Source organism: Gadus chalcogrammus, chromosome 13 (genome assembly GCF_026213295.1).
Source record: "Gadus chalcogrammus isolate NIFS_2021 chromosome 13, NIFS_Gcha_1.0, whole genome shotgun sequence".
Classification (NCBI taxonomy): domain Eukaryota; kingdom Metazoa; phylum Chordata; class Actinopteri; order Gadiformes; family Gadidae; genus Gadus; species Gadus chalcogrammus.
This window is the reverse complement of record NC_079424.1, coordinates 18,479,019-18,486,518: the sequence shown is the minus strand read 5'-3', so window position 1 is coordinate 18,486,518 and position 7,500 is coordinate 18,479,019.

Sequence of the window (7,500 nt, the reverse complement as noted above, 5' to 3'; positions counted from 1 at the left end):
GGTTCATCTCTTCACACCCTATGTCTACCCGGGGACAGTAGGGGCTGATGTGGCTGGTTGGACAGGTTGCTATGGGTGGTCTGGTTGGTGAGGATGTCTGGTTTCCGGGGGTGGTCTGGGGGCTGGTGTGCCATGAGTTGCCACCCCCTGACTCCCAGATCATTTCATGTTCCGTTGCTTTCTGAGACAGCTCATCTCCATGCCAAATATTTATGTTGGGAGGCCCGGCTTATCTGGTGCTAGTTGTATACACACACACACACACACACACACACACACACACACACACACACACACACACACACACACACACACACACACACACTCACACAATTACACATGCACTTGTGTTTCATTTGTGCACGTACGTGTGTGTGTGTGTGTGTGTGTGTGTGTGTGTGTGTGTGTGTGTGTGTGTGTGTGTGTGTGTGTGTGTGTGTGTGTGTGTGTGTGTGTGTGTGTGTGTGTGTGTGTGTGTGTGTGAATAAACATGCAAAGATACATAACCGTGCAAACAAGATAGTGTGTTTAACCACTGGGCTAACTAGTTGGCAAGGTTACAGAAATCAGAGATAAACAAACCCATCAAGAAAGATAGATAGATAGATAGATAGAGAGATAGATAGAGAGATAGAGAGATAGAGAGATAGATCGATAGATAGATAGATAGATAGATAGATAGATAGATAGATAGATAGATAGATAGATTGATAGATGGAAGAGATGAGCTCTTGAAGGATGCACAGACCCCAGAGCCTGGCTTACGCTGGCCATACAGATGAAGAAAAGTTGGCAGTTACCTTGAGATCCCAGAGTTTGAGTAAAGGTCCTTTGTAAATTCACAGTATCGTACTCATAAATCCATCTTAATTGAAAGTAACCTACACGTCACCTGTAGCCAAAGTAAATTTCGCCTCTCGGAACATCTTTATTGTCTGCTCATTCCTTCTCCTAACTCCCCTCCATCACGGCCCCTTGTTTTAATGAGGTGATCCGTTCTTATCCTTAATAAACTAAAACCTTTTAGATGAATTACATCTCTTTAAGATTCATCTCCTGCTCCGTGACTTCTCCCTCCCCCATCTCACCCCCCCCACCCCTCCTTTTATGATTGTATTTAATCCACATCTTTTTTTTTTTTATTCAGAACAAATAATCCTGCGTGGCACCCCATGGTGCCCCTCCACACACGAGAGAGAGAGAGAGAGAGAGAGAGAGAGAGAGAGAGAGAGAGAGAGAGAGAGAGAGAGAGAGAGAGAGAGGGGGGGAGAGGGAGAGCTATATAGAGAGAGGAGAGCGGTGGCTGGCTGGTAGGCTGGTTGGCAGGCTGTTTCTCTCTTTCTCTTGTGATGGCTGGCTGGCTGGCTGGCTGGCTGGCTGGCTGTCTGGCTGGCTGGGGTGGTGGGGGTAGCGACAGGCATGGAGATGTGCCAAGTCTGCTTAGCTCTCACTCTGCTACGATATCCTTGATAATACTTTTAGCTAATTACAGACTCCTTTGGTGCGAGAGCGGCCCGGCTACAGCGGGAGAGCCACTGAACCTGCCTGCTAGCTCAATGCTGAGGCAGCGTGTGTGGAGAGAAAGAAAGAGAGCGCTGTGTTGAAAGAGAGCCTGATTAACATTTGTTCTTTTACATGCCTCCCTCCGCCACGCACACAATAACTTTGCTTATACTAATTAACAATTAGCAAAGACTGGCTGGCTAATTGTGTTATTGCTTCTAATCAAGGGGCTAATTACCAGAATGTCAATTTAGATTTAATTACTAAGTGCTTTGTTAATTCCCACTGAGCATAAGTTAGTTCTGTCCCTCCCCCTCCCCCCTTGCCATTCGATCCAGCAGGCGAGCGGTTGGTCGGTCGGAAGGGTCCGGCGTTGGGATTGGGCGAGAGAGGTAAACACAGAGATGAACGAGCACAGGTGTTTGAGCTCGGGGAGCAAGAGGCGCACTCGTTAATGATCAGTGTTACCGCCGGGCCTCCAATTAGCTTCCCCTCTCTCCCTCCAACATCCCAGTGAAGGTGGAGACCGCGCCCCATCCCCCCCCCCCGCCCCGGCCGTCCCTCTCAATGGCCGTACGTGCGGAGCACAGCCCACCTCCAGGCTCCAGGCCACCGTGGAGCGTCGTCTCCCTTACTGAGGGAAGCACAAAGACACTGCTTTAAGTACAGATGACTCACATAAATAACGACTAAAGACTGCTTGATATGCGTTTGTGTGAGTGTGCTTGTGTATGTGTGCGTGTGTGTGTGTGTGTGTGTGTGTGTGTGTGTGTGTGTGTGTGTGTGTGTGTGTGTGTGTGTGTGTGTGTGTGTGCGTGCGTAAGTGTGCATGTGTGTGTATATTTCCATCATGATTATAGTATATTTTTATTTTACCTATTTATTTATTTTATATCACAGGATATTTGATCTAATGGAATACTTCATGATCTTTTTTTGCGCTTCCTGTGTCATTTCAGCACACTGAGTTCCCCCAGAATTCCTAGCGGTGGATAAATACCAAGGCTGTATACTCGCATACATCAACACTCCCAGGCCAACACGGCTCTTCTTCAGGAACGAACAAGCTCTTTCACTCTCCATTCTAACTGCCTGGCTCCTCATAGTCCTGCCAAAATACCATAAGACAGGATATATTATATATAATTATCTCCACTTACATTAGCCATTATGCCAGTGGAGCATTGCCTGCAAAATGACACACGACCTGTCAAGACTTCATTCACGCCATTAATAAGCGTCATTAGTGTCTGCTTTGAATACCCCTCTTGCACACTGCAGTCATTTCAACATGTCATAGATTTTAATTTGAGGGTAAAAATAGCTGTGAGGATATTATGCACTCTGCCAGCCAGTCTTTGTGGTCCTCTGACAGGGAGGTAAGTTCACAGTGTGACCTTGGATTTTCTTTTTATTGGAATTATAACCATTACTGTTCTTTAGTGCTCCAGGCCCGGCCAGTCACTATTGGAGGCTGCCTTTCTTACCATGCTACATTTCCCTTTGTGGCGGCCATCAGCCCATAGTCAAGACTCCAATTGAGACCATTACCGTTTGTCCCCGAATAACATTAAGACAATTGACCAGCATCTTTTGGCGAGAGAGAGAAAAAGAGAGAAACACACACACACATACACGAACACACACACACACATAAAAATGGCAGCATTAGAGAATGTCATGCCCGAGCTTGAATAGATGACAAATGAGGATCAAGAACTTTTACCATAACACGTACAATGAACACAAGTTTGCATGCATTCATAATTCAATACACAAGTACCTTTGGCTCAAAGGTGTTTTGATTGGAAAGCATTTTTTATCGCCTTTTTGGATACTAAGACGTAGAACCTTGTATTTGTGTAGGACAAAAAAAAGTGTATTGACCCTTTTGACAGTATAGTCTTGGCGATAGATCAAATGCAAAATAAAAAAATATGTGTACGGAAACATTGTAGTCGTAGTGTAGTAGAAATTAGAGCATTGTAAAATACACCGTTAAATTGCGTTAATTTGGTATTGATCCACACTTAAAGATAATGGCAATAACTCCAAACCACTGATCAAACCATGACACCAAGAGGGGAATACATGGCTTCTGGATGGCCATTGATTTGAACACATTTAATACGGTGCATAATGTGAACCGTTTGAACCTCCTGAGTGCCTGGATGGGACCAGGAGCGGTTCAGTGATCAGACTGTGACTGAACACAGCCATAAAGGAACCCGTGATGGGAATGAGCCCAGTCTCCACAGGCCTCCTCCCGGGCCGATAGAGTTCGCATTGGAACGGAGTGTGGAGTGGATATTTGCATATAGCAAATACAAAATGAATACATGCATGTATGAGAGGATTCTCTCATACATGCCGGTTTGAAAGGGAGAACCATTCATGCAAGGACGCAAGACATTAATTCCCGGTGAAAAGTCCGGCCAAACCCCATCAGGACCACATTGTGATATTGATATTTTGTGATATTCCATGAATGTACATGGATAGAAATGGAGGAAGCTTTAATTATATACGGCAAATGGCAATTCAAATTTATACAGATATAACAGGTGAACTATTATGAACAGATCCAATCTTAAACTAGGATCAATTAAAAATAAGGGCTTGCTCGTGGACACTTTGATAAAGGCAGAGTCAGCCATCTACTATGTTTTCTGCTGTGACTGTGATTTTCAAGGGTCTTGTGATAATCTGTGCCGAGGACTCTGGGGTCTATTGCTATCTCTAGGAAGCCAGCACTGCTCCTTTAGAATTGTTTTTAAGCGGCATAATTAATAACAAATAGGTCCTCCTCCTCCTGTTTTATCCCCATGGCCCCTTTCAACGTTGACAAGGTGTTTAGAGAAAATATGTGTGTGTGTGGGGGTGCAGGTGTGTACGTGTGTGGGTGAGTGTGTGTGTGTGTGTGGACGGGCGCAGGTGTGTGGGTGTCCGCGTGTGTGTACAGTGAGTCTTGTGTCTGTGTGATCATCCCTCTGGTGATGCATTCCTCTGATGTGTGTGTGTGTGTGTGTGTGTGTACGTGTATGTGAGTGAATGTCCTATGGGTAGTGTGTGTGTGCGTATGTGTGTGTGTGAGCATGCATGGATATGTGGCGTCTGTGTGTGTGAGTCCTACAGGTGGAGTGTGTGCGTGTGTGTGTGTGCATGTGTGTGTCCATGCGTGCATGTGTGTGTGTGTGTATGTCCGTATGTATGTGTGTGTGTGTGTGTGTGTGTGTGTGTGTGTGTGCGACTGTCCCACAGGTACCGCAGTGTGTTTGAGCCTCCTGACAGGAGGTGTCTTTGATCGTTAGTGAGTCGCTTCTTGTTTGCCTCGTGTGTGTGCAGCTGCTGCAGGGGCTAATTAACCAATGAAAAGACTTAATCACTAGAGCCTGCTGTCAGCTGCACACCTTGCCTCGCTTTTAGGGGGGGTTCATTTCTTTTTCCCGGGAACTCGTCGGAGTGAGCTGTTGGCGGAGTTGTAGGCTGCCTTCTTTTGATAAAGACGAATTTAGAAGATTGTGCTCTCCCCCCCCCTAATGAAGATCCCCCTATCTCATCAAATCAAATGGAAAATGGCAAATATAAAACAGAACGAACCTAGCAACTCTAATAGCTGTACGGCTTTCATGCTGTAAAAGCAAAAAAGAGTATGTGATAGAGAGAGAGAGAGAGAGAGAGAGAGAGAGAGAGAGAGAGAGAGAGAGAGAGAGAGAGAGAGAAATACAGAGCGACATAGAGAAAGTAAGAGAGAGAGAGTTAGAGAGCGAGCCAGGGTAGGGAGAGTTGGAAAGAAAGAAATACCTCTCCATTAATCCTGGGCAGTGACCCATTTCCGCTCCCTCTGTTTTCGTCTTGGACCAGACGGACAGAGTAGGGTGGAGGAGCGCAGCTCTGCCACCATGTTGGAAAAAAGAGAACAGAGGAAGAGGAAAAAAATTAGAGGGAGGGAGGGAGGGAGGGAGGGAGGGCTGACACAGAGAACACCCCTCGCCCACCACCTCCGACCAACTCTCCACCATCACCCCAACCGCCAACCCTCCTATGTTGAGAGGCAATTAAAGCCAGGAGAAGCACTCATGTTGCCCGCCCCCCATGCCTGCTCCAAACACGATGGCCTCCTCTTCCACCTCCTTCTCTTCTTCTTCTTCTTCTTTAGCGTGCTGCTTTGCTAGCCCCTTTACCCATCAGCCCCCTGGCCTTGCGACCCCTCACCGGCGCCAACACGGCTGCTCACCTCTGGCCCCTCAAAGTAAACAAAACAAGCGCCCCCTGATAAAACAGAACAACAACACCCCACTTGACAGCCTGAGTGCTGCGGGTGTGAGCCTCAAACGTTTATTTGTTAAAAGACCTACGGTGACCTGCAATGGCTTGGTTAAAAAGTTTTAGTTTTAATGAATGATTGAAAAAATGAAAAAAAGAATCAACACTGTAATTACAGAAGTAGCTCGCAGCATGAAGCGCGGTGATGTTTCCACTCTGGGGCCCGACTTGTTGTTGGGTGCCGCCGCATGGGCATGCTGTAGCACTCGTCTTGACTCGGGTTCAGACACTGCCTGCTGGAGGTAGACGTGGAGCCAGACTAATCTGGCCTGCAGCCAATTAACCAGCACACACTCACATCTCTCTCGATTAAGGGAGTGGGAGGGAATCGATGGCGTGAGAGCGATTTGATCTGTGTGAATCACACCCTTTTTATATCGGCCTGACCCTGATCCAATTCCCTATTTTTTCGGTGCAAATATGCTCTGTAATGCAGATCTAATGCCTATCAATTAAGTGGTAAGATATTTCAGATTTTGCCTAAATGCTGTGCTAAATACTTAACACAAAGATGGTTTGATTTAGCCGACCGCTTCAACGAACTTGAAATAATTATTTGGAATAATTGGAATTCGCGTAGAATTGAAAACCTCTGAAAGAATCTTAATTTAATTCAAATCAGTAGGACATCCAATCGGGAGGTAGCTGCCTATTTCCACCATTGAGGCTTTCATAGTCGTCAAACATCAGGGGAAACGTGTACCTTCACAAAGGAAATGGGGTGGCTCCAAGCCGCCAGTGGAAATCTAAGGTTGCCCGTGATCATGAATGTTTGGTTTCTGTATCCGTCTCTTCTGCTCCTTTGACTTCAGAATATAACTGTTTCTTCTTTTTCTTTTTAATATATAATATAATACTAATAATAATTTGCATATAAACATTATCGTTTCAAAAGTACTGTTTTGGTGGGTGACCTTGGGGGAGTACAGAAATTAGGTTAGTTGATACCATATTTGGTCAAATTGTCATGCACTTCTTTTAATTTGTTGTTAAATTATTTGTAATTTTATCTCCTTGGGTTTAATTAAAGTTTAAAACGGTGTCCTTGATTAATTTTCATGGCCTCGGGGGTACTTCAAATCAATTTGAAACTATTCTGTAATTTTCTAAATTAAATGGGTATCAATGCAAAAACAATTATTCAACCTGAAAGTTTATGCTTCAGAAAAAAAATCTGCAGCAACACAGAAAGACAAAACCATGACAGTTGCTGCCTGGTTAAGACGACTAAAGTAGTCAGGAGTCAGGACCCAGGATATCTCTCACACATACACACACACACACACACATACGCACGCACGCACGCACGCACGCACGCACGCACGCACGCACGCACGCACGCACGCACGCACGCACGCACGCACGCACGCACGCACGCACGCACGCACGCACACACGCACACACACACACACACACACACACTGTTTTATATTATATAGTAAATATAGTTGTTCAACGTGACATGAATGACTTTGGGATTTGAAGTTGTCTTGCCAAATTTGCTTTAGGAGGATCAGAGACAAAACACCTAATACAAGAATTGAAATTGTTTCACTCAATTTACTTTTAACATGTTTGCCTTGCATTAAAATCAAAGCGTTATTCACTAACGCGCGTGCTGAAATATAAAAATATTATAAAAATAGTTTTCAATCTCTCATAATTCTCTTT